Source organism: Chiloscyllium punctatum, chromosome 13 (genome assembly GCF_047496795.1).
Source record: "Chiloscyllium punctatum isolate Juve2018m chromosome 13, sChiPun1.3, whole genome shotgun sequence".
NCBI lineage: Eukaryota > Metazoa > Chordata > Chondrichthyes > Orectolobiformes > Hemiscylliidae > Chiloscyllium > Chiloscyllium punctatum.
In genome coordinates, this window is record NC_092751.1 from 83,728,730 (window position 1) to 83,741,950 (window position 13,221).

Below are 13,221 nucleotides of genomic sequence, written 5' to 3' on the forward strand. Positions count from 1 at the left end.
TATGCTTTCCTTTATTGGTCAGAGTATTGAGTACAGGAGTTGGAAGGTCATGTTGCAGCTGTACAGGACATTGGTTAGGCCACTTTTGGAATATTGCACGAAATTCTGGTCTCCTTCCTATTGGAAAGAGGTTGTGAAACTTGAAAGGGTTCAGAAAAGATTTACAAGGATGTTGCCAGGGTTGGAGGATTTGACCTTAAGGGAGAGATTGAATAGGCTGTGGCTGTTTTCCCTGGAGCGTCGGAGGCTGAGGGGTTACCTTATAGATGTTTATAAAATCATGACAGGCATGGATAGGATAAATAGGCAAAGTCTCTTCCCTGCGTTGGGGAATTCCAGAACTAAAGGGCATAGGTTTAGGGTGAGAGGGGAAAAACATATAAGAGACCTAAGGGGCAACTTTTTCACGCAGAGGGTGGTACGTGTATGGAATGAGCTGCCAGAGAAAGTGGTGGAGGCTGCTACAATTGCAACATTTAAGAGGCATCTGGATGGGTATATGAATAGGAAGGGTTTGGAGGGATATGGGCCGGGCGCTGGCAGGTGGGATCAGATTGGGTTGGGATATCTGGTCGGCATAGACGAGTTGGACCAAAGGGTCTGTTTCCGTGCTGTACATCTCTATGACTCTGAATCCTTTCAGTTGCTGCTGCCATTTTGCTCAATGAGTAAGATGGAGAGGGGTGACCCGGTCGAGTTTGGTGAAGCTGCAAAGGCATTGCTGTTGATTCCAAAGTGGTCCCTACGGGATGGAACCTAATCAGCTGGCAACTGACAATCGAAGGGCTGTGGACTAAACCCAATGATTGATCATTTTGCGAAGTCAGTCATTTGTCCCAAATTAACATTGCAATGGCCCGTGGCAGAACACTTACCAAGGAGGGCCGTAAAGTTGAACCCTATTCCTTTATTTCTTCGTCTTCATATTCTGTTCTGGTTTATTTTTCTGCGTTTTTAACTTGGCGCGGGAAAATGGCGATGCTATGCAACACCTTTCACTGTATTTTTTTTTAACAAAATACGCACGTCGATAAATGAAACAAGTCTTGTGACCGTGGCAATGTCCCTACCCTGGACCAGGAGCCCCAGCTGCTTCAGAGGTGTCTAATAACATCTGTGAACAAGTTGATCAGAGAAATAGGTGAACTCTGCGAGCGTTCTCGGGTGTTTTTCTGCGGATATGTGTCAGCATTGAGCGTTGCTGACTCTGGGGCAGCGGTACTCCAGAGGAATGGAGCAAGCATTCATTGCGAATGGCTGTATAAAAGGTTTCTGTGTGACTGAGCCCTGCTCGATGCAATCTGAGACACAGATCGGTTGCTTGTTAATCTCCTCACAGCCAAAAGCACGCCAATGCTGATATTTAAAAAAGAAACAAGCTTCTGTCTGTCATTCCTCCTTACCTAACCCACGGACCCTTGTGGTAACAAGCAAATGGAAAGAATTCCATGTTCATTGCAACTTGCGTGGCCTGTTCCCAGTTCTGGTCAGCTTGTACCTTGACCACTGTGTGGTTTAGCTCGGTGAGGTAAAAGGGAAACATGCATGTAGATGGAAGTGGAGCAGAAAAGAACCACAGGGCTTCCTGCTGGTGTCAAGGGTCTGACTTACGATGAACAGTTCAAGATTCCTGAGTATTTTCAATCTGGAAAGGAGACAGCTGAGAGGTAGGCCACTTTCCCTTATGCTGGGGTGAGCAAGGGATCCAAGAGATGATTTTTTTGTTGAAAGGGAGAGAGAGGTGAGGTGGGGAGGCCCTGATTCCACCCACTCACAATTAGCAGCTTCTGAAACTGAAAGCAAAACACTGCGAATGCTGGAGAGCTGAAATAAAATCGGAAAGTGTTGGAGAAACTCAGCAGGTATGCAGAGAGAAACGCAAGCTGCAGAGGAACATACGTAGGCCATTCAGCCCCTCGAGCCTGTTCCACCATTCAATGGGATCGTGGCTGATCTGTGACCAATACCTGTCATTGTCTCCAATCCCCAAATATCTTTCATTAACATAAACTTATCTGTCTTAGATTTAAAATGGACAACTGATCCAGCATCCACTGCTGTTTGACAAAGAGCGTTCCAAACATTTATAACCCTTTGTGTGTAGAAGTGCTTCCTAACATCTCTCCTGAACAGTTTGGCCATTCTCAGACCTCTTTCTAGAATCCCCAAACCAGTGGAAATAGTTTACCTTTACCTTATTTTATTCCTGCTAATGTCTTGAAAACTTGGATCAGACCACCCTTTACCTTCTAAATTCAAGAGAATCAAGACCTAATTTGTCTAATCTCTCCTCATACCTTAACCCCGGAAGTTCATGTATCAGCCATGTTAACCTGAGAAGTACTGCCTCCAAGGCCAAAGTATCCTTCCTGGTCACAGTGCGTCTAACCAGGATTTTGTATAATCTCTGCGGCCTGTACTCTGGTTTGAGATGTTCCAATGACTTGCCTTTGGAACTACTGAGCCTGTTAATGGGCTGATGAGAGTGGGAAGGTCAAAATCAATCAGCATCCACAAACAATCTGGTTCACATTATTGCAAGAGTTGTCAGCTTCAAAGAGGCAGAAGTTATAAGGTTTCTCTTCTTGATGTTGGAAGATTTCGAAGCTACGAGATTTTACACCAGATTGTGTCATTTCTTCTTCCATTTGACACTTTCGCATTCAGAGAGGCCAATGGTTCTCTGAAATGGAACCCATTCACCGTGGCAACACATCGACAGGCTCCATCATGGCCGCCATCTGTCAGCACCTACTGTCTCATAAGACCATAAGAACTAGGAGCAGGGAGTGGGCCATCTGGCCCATCGAGCCTGTTCCATCATTCAATAAGATCACGGCTGATCTTTACATGGAATCAGCTCCACTTACCCACCCGCTCACCATAACCCTTAATTATTCAAAAATCTATCTATCTTTGCCTTAAAAACATTCAACGAGATAGCCTCAGTTGCTTCATGGGGCAGTGAATTCCACAGATTCACAACCCTTTGGATGGAGAAGTTTCTCCTCAACTCAGTCCTAAATCTGCCCCCCCCTTTATTTTGAGGTCCTCTTGTTCTAATTTCACCCGCCATAAGAAAGAACCTCCCTACTCCAATCTCGCCTATTTCCTTCCCCACTTCTATGTTTCTGTAAGATCCCCCTTCATTCTTCTAAATTTTAATGAGTCTATTCAATCTCTCCTCATAAGCCAGCCCTCTCAACTCTGCATCCTTTGCATCCCCCCCCCCCTCCCAGTGCCAGTACATCCTTTCTCAAGTATGGAGACCAAAACTGTCCACAGTACTCCAGGTGTGGTCTCACCAGCACCCTGTACTGCTGCAGCATAACCTCGCTGTTTTTAAACTCCATCTCTCTAGTAATGAAGGACAATATTCCATTTGCCTTCTTAATTACCTACTGAACCTGAAAACCAACTCTTTGTGATTCATGCACAACGTCTCCTGGTTGCATCCAGTACCATAAAGTGTGTCTTGAGCTCAGCCCGGCCTCAATTTGAGTGTTGACATTTCAAGATAGGGTCAGATGAACAAACTCAGGGCTGGAATCCAGAAATTATCTGGGCATTGGGTTCCCAATCTGAAAATTAAGTTAATGATCTTAATGAGGGTTATGCAACATATGTCTAAAATCACTGTTTGAAATAAACGTAAGGAGTCAGGCCACAATCTTAAGGGATAAATTTGGGACAAATATAAGGAAGTTTTTCTTCACATGAAGAGTAGTTAACAGGGCAGCATTTAAGAATGCATTGGGCACAACCCAATTGATGGTGACATTGAAAGAATGAGGATATGACTTTATGACATATTTCCAAAGGTAGGAAGCCCGGATGTTCATTTGCACCTGATGCCCGTGACCATCAAAGTGATAGTGGCTGCTGATGAAGGAACCTTGGTGAATTTCTCCAGGGCATTTTGTAGTTGGCACACACTGCTGCTGCTGAGTGTCGGTGCTGGAGAGTGGTGAAGGCGATGGATGCAGTGCTGAAATACTGAGACATTCAGTCACCCAGTGAGAAGGAAGTGGGGTCTCTGCACGGGACTTCATCCAATCCAGGTCCGAATCAACCCCGATTGGAGGTATCACCCTTCCACGATGCTGTGACCCAACTGCCATGACCCTTTCACAGATGTCAGCTGTAACATTCGGGAAGAGTTGCTTTTTGAGGTTTAAGCGTATGGCCTCGGTCAAGATGATGAAACTGTTAATAGCCAGTCCTTTGCCCTCTCTTGGGTGGCACAGTGGCTCAGTGGCTACCATCACTGACTAACAGCGCCAAGGTCCTGGATTTGATTCCAGCCTTGGGTTTGTGTGGAGTTTGCACATTCTCCCCATGTCTGCATGGGTTTCCTCCGGGTGCTCCAGTTTTCTCCCACAGTCCAAACATGTGCAGGTCAGGTGAATTGGCCATGCTAAATTGCCCATGGTTTCTAGGGATGTGCAGGCTAGATGGGTTAACCACAGGGAATGCAGGGTTACATAGATTATATCAGTTTACTTACTGTGCGGAAACAGGCCTTTCGGCCCAACAAGTCCACACTGACCCTCCGAAGAGCAACCCACCCAGACCCATTCCCCTACATTTACTCCTTCACGTAATACTACGGGCAATTTAGCATGGCCAATTCACTGAACCTGCACATTTTTTATGGACTGTGGGAGGAAACCGGAGCACCCAGAAGAAACCCACGCAGACACGGGGAGAATGTGGAAAGTTCACACAGACATTTGCCTGAGGCTGGAACTGAACCCGGGTCTCTGGCGTTGTGAGGCAGCAGTGCTAACCACTGAGCCACCGTGACGGGGTGCATCTGGGTGGGATGCACTTTGGAGGGTAGGTGTGGAGTTGATGGGCCGAATGGCCTGTTCCCACACTGTAGGGCTTCTATGATTTTCCAAGCAGGATGTGCAAGGCTGGCCGATGCCCTGATGACATTGTTCTATTGCCATTTCCAGGCCATCTGGATCACAGATACAGTCATCAATCAACTTCCTGCTGAGCAGCCCTGACATTTCTGTGTGTAGGAGGCTGGCATAATAGTGTCAAAGTCAGCCCTCTTCATTTGAGAACCTCTCAGGGATCTTCAAAGAGACAAGTGGAGCAGAGCAGTTCCTTCTGTCCTTGAACTCCTCTGGCACACAAAGACATAACATTAGAGTCATACAGCACAGAAACAGATCCTTCACTCCAACCAGTCCATGCCAACCATAATCCCCAAACTAAACTAGTCCCACCTGCCTGCACTTGACCAACATCCCTCCAAATGTACACATGCGCTTACCTAAATGTTTTTAAACATTTGTAACTGCGTCCACCACTTCCTCTGGAAGCTCATTCCACACACGAACCTCTCTCTGCATAAAGTTGCCCCTCATGTCTTTTTTAAAAATCTTTCTCCTCTCATCTTAAAGATATGCCCCTTAGTCTTGAAACCACACCCCCCTCTCCCAAAAGACACCCCATCCATACCCTTCTCGATTTTATAAACCTCTATAAGGTCACCCCTTAGCCTCCGACGCTCCAGGGAAAACAGTAATGAACCAGCGCATTCCTTTAGGGAACAGCTACTCCCTGCATCCTGTGGGCCCTTGACGCTGAGCTCCAGGTACCAGACCTGCACAAGTTCTTCAAAATTGCAGCACAGAAACAGGCCTTTGGCCTAATTAGTCTCTGCCAGTGTTTATTACCCCTAATTGTGTCCAAGCCTCCATTGTCCTGGGGGTGGGCCTACCACTGAAACTGGCTAAAGTTGGAACAGAGGTGGGCCACATCTAGTGCAAACTGGTTAAAAAGCCCAACTCTGTGCCAGACAATTCTGGTCCTGTGCTTTTGGCATGACTGGCAGCTTATCTATCCTCAAACCCCCAGCCCACCCCCTTGTGCCATTTCCCACTTTATGAACAAAGGGTCACAAGCCTTTTTCTAGCATTTGGAAGCCATTGAACAGCCCATAACACTACAACAGTAAACAAAGCAGAGTCTTCAAACATTGTGTAAGCAGAGTCAACTACTTTGAAAATGATGTGGCAATTGAACTGTAGCTAAGGGCCTATTATGAGGAGGGAAGGCATAGTGGCAGTGTCACTGGACAAGGAATCCTGAAGGCCAGACTAATAACCTGGGACACAGGTTCAAATCCAACATGGCAAAAAATAAAATTTCTATTTCATTGACAAATCTGGAATAAAATTTTGTCTCAGTAATCGTGCCCATTGTTGCAAAAGCCTACCTGGTTCACTCATGTCCTTTACAGAAGCAAATCTGTCTCCTTACCTGGTCTGGCTTACATGATTCCAGACCCACAGTGATGTGGTTGACTCTTAGCTGTCCTCTGAAATGATCCCACTTAGTTCAAGGGTAGTTAGGAACAAATCGTGGATTTGCCAGTGATGCCCACGTCCCATTAAATAATGCCAATTGCTATCTGATTAGATGCCAAGACCGAATACATAAGAGAGCATAAGAACCAGGAACAGCGGTAGGCCATTTTTCCAGGCAGTGTGCAACTCACTGTGTGAAAAAGGTTTCCCTCACTTCACCTTTCCTTCGTTTGCACATCAAAAGGCAACTGTCAAGGTGAAAGAGAAGCCAATCCATTCCCTTCAGGGACCCAGAATTCCCCCAAAAGCACGAAGGCCTCGAGCCTGTTCCACCATTTCATACAACCATGGCTGCTCTAATCTCAGCGTCAACTCCATTTTCCTGCCTGCATCACAGCAACAGGAATTGATGGAACTTTAACAATATTTGTTATCCTTTCTATACTCTGATATGTCCTCTATCATTTAACATTTCCACTGTACAAGTTCTCCAATAAGACAGAAATGTAACCATCTCTCCTTCACATTACCATCACTGAATTCCTCGCTATCAAGATCCAGGATGTCTCATAATTGACCAGAAACAAAACTGGACCAGCCACGCATATACTGTGACTGTAAGAGAAGGTCCAAGGCGAGGAATTCTGAGGTGAATAACTCAACTCCTGACTCCCCAAAGCCTGTCCCCAATCCACAAGGCACCTATCAGACATGTGATGGAACACTCCCCATTTGCCTTGATTGGTGCAGGTCCAACAACACGCAAGAAAACTCAACACCCATCCAGAACAAAGCAGTCGACTTGGTTATTGCCATCAATATGTATTATCTACAAGACATGACGCAGCGATTCACTAAGGCTCCATCAACAGCAACTTTAAACTCATGACCTCTATCTACCATGTAGAAGGGCAAACACAACAGCTAAGTAGGGATGCCACCCCATGGAAGCTCCTAACCTTGTCATTACACCATTCTGACTTGAAAATGTATCACCGTTCCTTCGCTGGATATCAAAATCACTGCACACGGACTGCAGCAGCTCAGGAAGGCAACTCAACACCATCTTCTCAAGGAATAGCCAAAAACAAAATGCTATCCATAGTAGAACTTGAAAGAGTATTGAGTATCAGGTGATTGACTGTGTGGAGTTTGCATGTTCTCCCCGTGTCTGCGTGGGTTTCCTCCGGGTGCTCCAGTTTCCTCCCACAGTCCAAAGATGTGCAGGTCAGGTGAATTGGCCATGCTAAATTGCCCATAGTGTTAGGTAAGGGGTAAATGTAGGGGAATGGGTGGGTTACGCTTCGGCGGGGCGGAGTGGACTTGTTGGGCCGAAGGGCCTGATTCCACACTGTAAGTAATCTAATCAGTTGAACCTGCCTCCACCATTTTTCCAGGCAGTGCGTTACTCACTGTGTGAAAATGGTTTCCCTCACTTCACCTTTCCTTCGTTTGCACATCAAAAGGCAACTGTCAAGGTGAAAGAGAAGCCAATCCATTCCCTTCAGGGACCCAGAATTCCCCCAAAAGCACAAAGCTTTGCTCTTATTAGGGGAGAGCATTCAAGTGATGAGGGTTACCGTCCATCACTCAGAGCATGGGTTACCACTTTTGGACGTTTACACTGCAGTCTACACTCTGCCAGTCTTGTTTGCTGTTGGATAAGACCAGTGGGGTCTGTAAAATGGCTCTTGATTTGCGATTGCCCTTTTTCATTTCTATTCAGTCCTTCACAGGAGACAACCTTGTCATCAGCTGGATAAGCAGTTCCTGCCCATCTCAGACTGCCCTTGAGAAGCTGGTGTTGAGCTGGATTCCTAGACAGCTGCAAGTCCATGTGCTGTAGGGACAGTCATTATAGAGGGAAGGAGCTACAGGGCTTTGACCCAGTGACAGTGAAGGACCGGCGAGATATTTCCTAGTCAGGACGGTGAGTGGCTTGGAGGAGCACTTGTAGGACCCATGTATCTGCTGCCTTAGATGGTAGGAAGGGTTGGTGACCGTCATGACATAGTTTTAGCCTTTTGTACTTCATAGTTGTGCCACATTTTAGAATGTTCTGAATAAAACTTTCAGTTAAGGAAAGGGGAATTGACACAAAACTAAACTCATGCAAAAATGGCCCTTTTTCCAATTGAAAATAATGGCCTCCAGCTGTTCCTAAGTTCCAGTCACATTGTGCCCTCAGTCATGCCCACTTGGGGTTAAAGACACTCTGACAGTGGTAAGAATCGTTTCCCATTCTGCTCTGGTGCAGGCTGTACTATAAAAGGAGTCATTACCATGGCATGTGCTTTAGTTTAACAACTGGATCTTAAACTCTTTTACACCCACAAAAAGGGACATGATCAAAGCTTCTTGCCAATGAGACACAGAACCTGAAGGGGATTAGATTACTTACAGTGTGGAAACAGGCCCTTCGGCCCAATAAGTCCACACCAACCCACCAGTACCCCTACGCCAAACACTATGGGCAATTTAGCATGGCCAATTCACCTAACCTGCACATCTTTAGACTGTGGGAGGAAACCAGAGCACACCCACGCAGACACAGGGAGAATGTACAAACTCCACACAGTCAGTCGCCTGAGGCAGGAATTGAACCCGGGTCTCTGGCGCTGTGAGGCAGCAGTGCTAACCACTGTGCCACCGTGCCACCCACTTATGGGGGCCGTTACCTTTCAACTTTACCTTCACTGCCCGGGGTGACCTGAAACACTCGTAGGGAAACGATGTACTGCACTTGCCCCCATCTCTGATGAGCAGTGCCCGGAGCTGCCTCCCTGGATACAGTTTGTGTGGAAATTCGGGAGAGACCAGGATTCACGTTGTCTGCCATGCTCCCGAAAGCGCAACCTCTCAACAAGATTTAATCGCTCAGGCTCCTGGGTCAAAGACCCATCATTTGGGGGCAGTGTTGGGATGGAGTCCAGTCAGAGTCAGAGCCTTCAGGGCAGGATGGGACGGAGGCTGGTGAAGAGAGAAATACCCAACAGGCAATCTTACACCATGAAAGAACATGACCAAGTAATGTCCTCATTGGAGACAAGCCTCGTTCAGTCCATTGCCATATCGAAAGCAACTGTCCTGAAGGGTTTGGCACCAAAGGTCACACTTGACCATTTAGGCCATTTTCACAACAATCTCCAACTGATCCAAGGAATCCCCACAAGCGTGCCCTCCTGTAGCACCGTTGCTTTTGAATTGATAGCTTGGGGTCTGTCAACTGATTCCCAGCAGGGTTTGTGGGGGGGGGATGTGACAATGGAGCACCAGCCAGACAGACAGTCCACTCCACCAATCAATGAGAGCGTGGCTGGTCTGATCGTTCTCAACTCCATTTTCCTGCCTTTCTCCATAACCCTTTGATTCCATTCCTGGTTAAAACTCCTGTCTCAGTCAGCGACAGTAAGCCCTCTGCAGTAAGGAATCCCATAGATTCACTCCCCTCTGAGGGAAGTCATTCCATCTCACCTCTGGCTTAAAAGTGCCAGCCGTTATTCTGAGATTCTGGCCCTAGACTCTCCTAAAAGGGAGACACCCCCACCATATCCACTGTCACAGTCATGGAGTCATACAGCACAGAAACAGGCCCTTTGGCCCAACTCATCCATGCCAACCAGGTTCCTTAAACTGAACTAGTCCCATTTGTCTGCATTTGGCCCATATCCCTCTCAACCTTTCCTATCCACATACCTGTCCGAATATCTTTTAAATATTGTAATTGTCAAGTCCCCCAAGAATCTCCTATGTTTCAATAAGGTGGCCTCTCATTCCTCTATATTCCGAAGAGTACAGACCCAATCTACTCAAACTCTTAGAGTCATAGAGATGTACAGCACGGAAACAGATCCTTCGGTCCAACCCGTCCATGCCGATCAGATATCCCAACCCAATCTTGTCCTATTTGCCAGCATTTTGTCCACATCCCCCTAAACCCTTCCTATTCATCTACCCATCCACCACTTAAATGGTGTAATTGTACTAACCTCCACCACTTCCTCTGGCAGCTCATTGCATATGCGCACCACCCTCTGCATGAAATAATTGCCCCTTAGGTCCCTTTTAAATCTTTCCCCTCTCATCCTAATCCTCTGCCCTCTAGTTTTGGACTCCCCCACCCTGGGGAAAGGACTTGTCTATCCATGCCCCTCATAATTTTATAAACCTCTCTAAAGTCACCCCTCAGCCTCCGATGTTCCAGGGAAAACAGCCCCAGCCTATTCAGCCTCTCCCTATAGCTCTAACCCTCCAACCCTGGCAACATCCTTGTAAATCTTTTCTGAACCCTTTCAAGTTTCACAACATCCTTCCTACAGCAGGGAGACGAGAATTGCACACAATATCCCAAAAGTGGCCTATCCAACATCCTGTGCAGCTTCAACATGACCTCCAACTCCTATACTCAATGCTCTGACCAATAAAGGAAAGCATACTAAACGCCTTCTTCACTATCCTACCTACCTGTGACTCCAATTTCAAGGAGCTATGAACCTGCACTCCATGGTCTCTTTGTTCAACAACACTCCCCAGGACCTTACCATTAAGTGTATAAGTCCTGCTAAGATTTGCTTTCCCAAAATACAGCACCTCGCATTTATCTGAATTAAACTCCATCTGCCACACCTCAGCCCATTGGCCCATCTGATCAAGATCTGTTGTAATCTGAGGTAACCCTCTTCGCTGTCCACTACACCTCCAATTTTGGTGCCATCTGCAAACTTACTGTAGGACAGCCCCTCCATGCCAGGGATCAGCCGAGGGACCTTCTCTGGGCTTCCGCTAATGTCAGAATATCTTAGATAAAGGTGTCGAGTCTGTTCTTTAGAAGATGCGGTACTGCCTTGAGCCACACAATGGGTACTGCTTTCAATAAATGAGATGCAGCAATGGGAATCTGTGTTCTCACTTATTTGCCCATTATATAACCTGTTGGCTACCTCGCTCCTTTACCAAGACATTGGTGGAGTATAGAAGGCACTGAGCCATTTGTATACACACACAGGACACCAACAACATTGTACCTAACACAGCCATCAGCATTTTAAGCCAATTTTGAGCCAAAACAGCTTACCAACCTTCGCTAGCTTTGTAAAGCTGCCCAGCTGTATTTCGGCAATAAATGCTCCACAATCCCAGACACACCTCTCGTCCAAAGATCACTTTGACTCCTTTCCCTCAATCCAGAATCTCCTCTAACACGAGTTGTGAATTTGGAAAAGACTTTTCCCGCCCCTCAGCCTTGTTCCTGTCTCCTCGATGTCATCATTCAAAGTCAACAGACCCTGGAGAAGCTACACAAAACATGTTTTCAATGTTTTTGTGAAGTTTCTGCTCAGTTGCTGGGTCCAGAAATTAATCTTTGTGTCGGAGAGATGCCAAGACAATCCAGGATGGATCAGGAATATTCTGCTAACTGGCACCAGGTGTGGTACTGTGCCATGATTACTGGAATTACATTATGGGCAGGAGCCATCTGTATTACCCTTTCAGTATACATCCCCTGTGCCCAACATGTGACTCAATTACCAGCCTGGCCTCCATACCTGAACAAATCCTGTGCTCCCCAAAGCGGGTGCTCTACTCCCAGCTCTGAAATGGCAGGCAAGCCCCAGGTGGACAGGAAGTGCCTCAGGGATACCCTCAAGGTCTCACTGGTGAGGTATGGCATTCCCACAGATACCTGGGGATCATTGGCCCAAGACCATCCAAAGTGGGGGAGGTGTACCCAGGAAGGTGTGGAGCTCCAAGACTTGCCGTCAGGAAAAAGTGGAAGCCGGGAGAAAACAATGCACTGTCACATCAATGCCCCACCCACCCCTTCCCATGACCACCTTCTGTCCCAAGTGTAACAGAGCCTGCGGTAGTCACATTGTCTATCCAGCCACCTACAGATTCACCCTGAGAATGGGAGAGAGTCATTCCTATCTGCGAGGGACCGCTGATAATAATGATGTATATCCCGTACTAGTGTATACTCCCTGGAGCAGTATCAGCCCCTGTTACTAATATCCATTCCTGTACCAGCCCATGCTCCTGGACCAGCCTGTGCCTTGCAGTGTGAGTCTCGGTCTGTGCTTGTGTGCCAGTGTGGGCCCCTGTATTGATTAGGATTAGGGGCTCAGGTTAGTGTTAGGGTTAGGTTTCGGGTTAGGGTTAGGTTTCGGGTTAGGGTTAAGGTTGGGTTAGGGCCAGGGGTTAGGGGAGGGTTAGATTTAGGATTAGGGTTAGGGTTAGGATTGGGGTCACGGTTGGGGTTAGGGCCCCTCACTGGTTTCTGCTGCTCTCCTAACACACATGGAATGATCCCACACTGAAATGCAGCTCCAACACCACTATGTGTTCTGTCTGTGTACAAAAGAAATGAACGATTTTTGGGACACCAGTTTGGCAATATTCAATGCCCATGATTCTACTGAGCTGCGAGTTCACAGCAGCTTTAAGCTGGCCATTGGGAGCTGGATAGGAGCAATATCAATCATTGAGTGTAGGAACAGAGAGAATCACGAACCTGCTGTGCGTCTGGGCTGGATTGATAGCTGGCTTTGCTTGATGGTTAGCTCAATGAATCAATCCGTTGCTGGTTAATCTGAACAAGCAGATCCTGGGGGAAAACAAAAATTCATTGTTTTTTTCCTTCGTGCAGGGTTAATGAAAAGAAAAAGTGCCAAAAACACGAGTTCATTGAAGTTCAACCTCGGCACCTACTCACAGACGAGAAAACGGCAACATATTCTTAAATGGTTTACGCTGGCCTGCTCTGTATGCCCAGATGGTCAAGGCACTCCATGCACAGAGTATGGAAAGTGTCCAACACTTGGGACCAGAATCTGAAAAGATCAGCACCCTTTGCAAAGACCCCGTTTGCAAAGACTGGATCAGCTTGTAGGGAAGA

General features: G+C 46.9%; 1 protein-coding gene and 1 long non-coding RNA gene across 11 annotated transcripts in view; both read right to left on the reverse strand.

Moving 5' to 3' along the window:
- Positions 1 to 13,221, reverse strand: part of LOC140484578 (uncharacterized) — a 191,103-nt gene that overhangs the window by 51,528 nt on the left and 126,354 nt on the right. The gene's annotated exons all lie outside the window — the stretch shown is intronic.
- Positions 1 to 13,221, reverse strand: part of LOC140484575 (carbohydrate sulfotransferase 3-like) — a 113,969-nt gene that overhangs the window by 51,528 nt on the left and 49,220 nt on the right. For 8 of the 10 annotated variants that reach the window (XM_072583026.1, XM_072583025.1, XM_072583022.1 and 5 more), the window contains one exon: positions 12,838 to 12,930. The exons of the other annotated variants lie outside the window; for them this stretch is intronic. The gene's annotated coding sequence lies outside the window, so the exon portion shown is untranslated. The remainder of the gene's footprint in view (positions 1 to 12,837; positions 12,931 to 13,221) is intronic. 10 annotated transcript variants of the gene reach the window in all.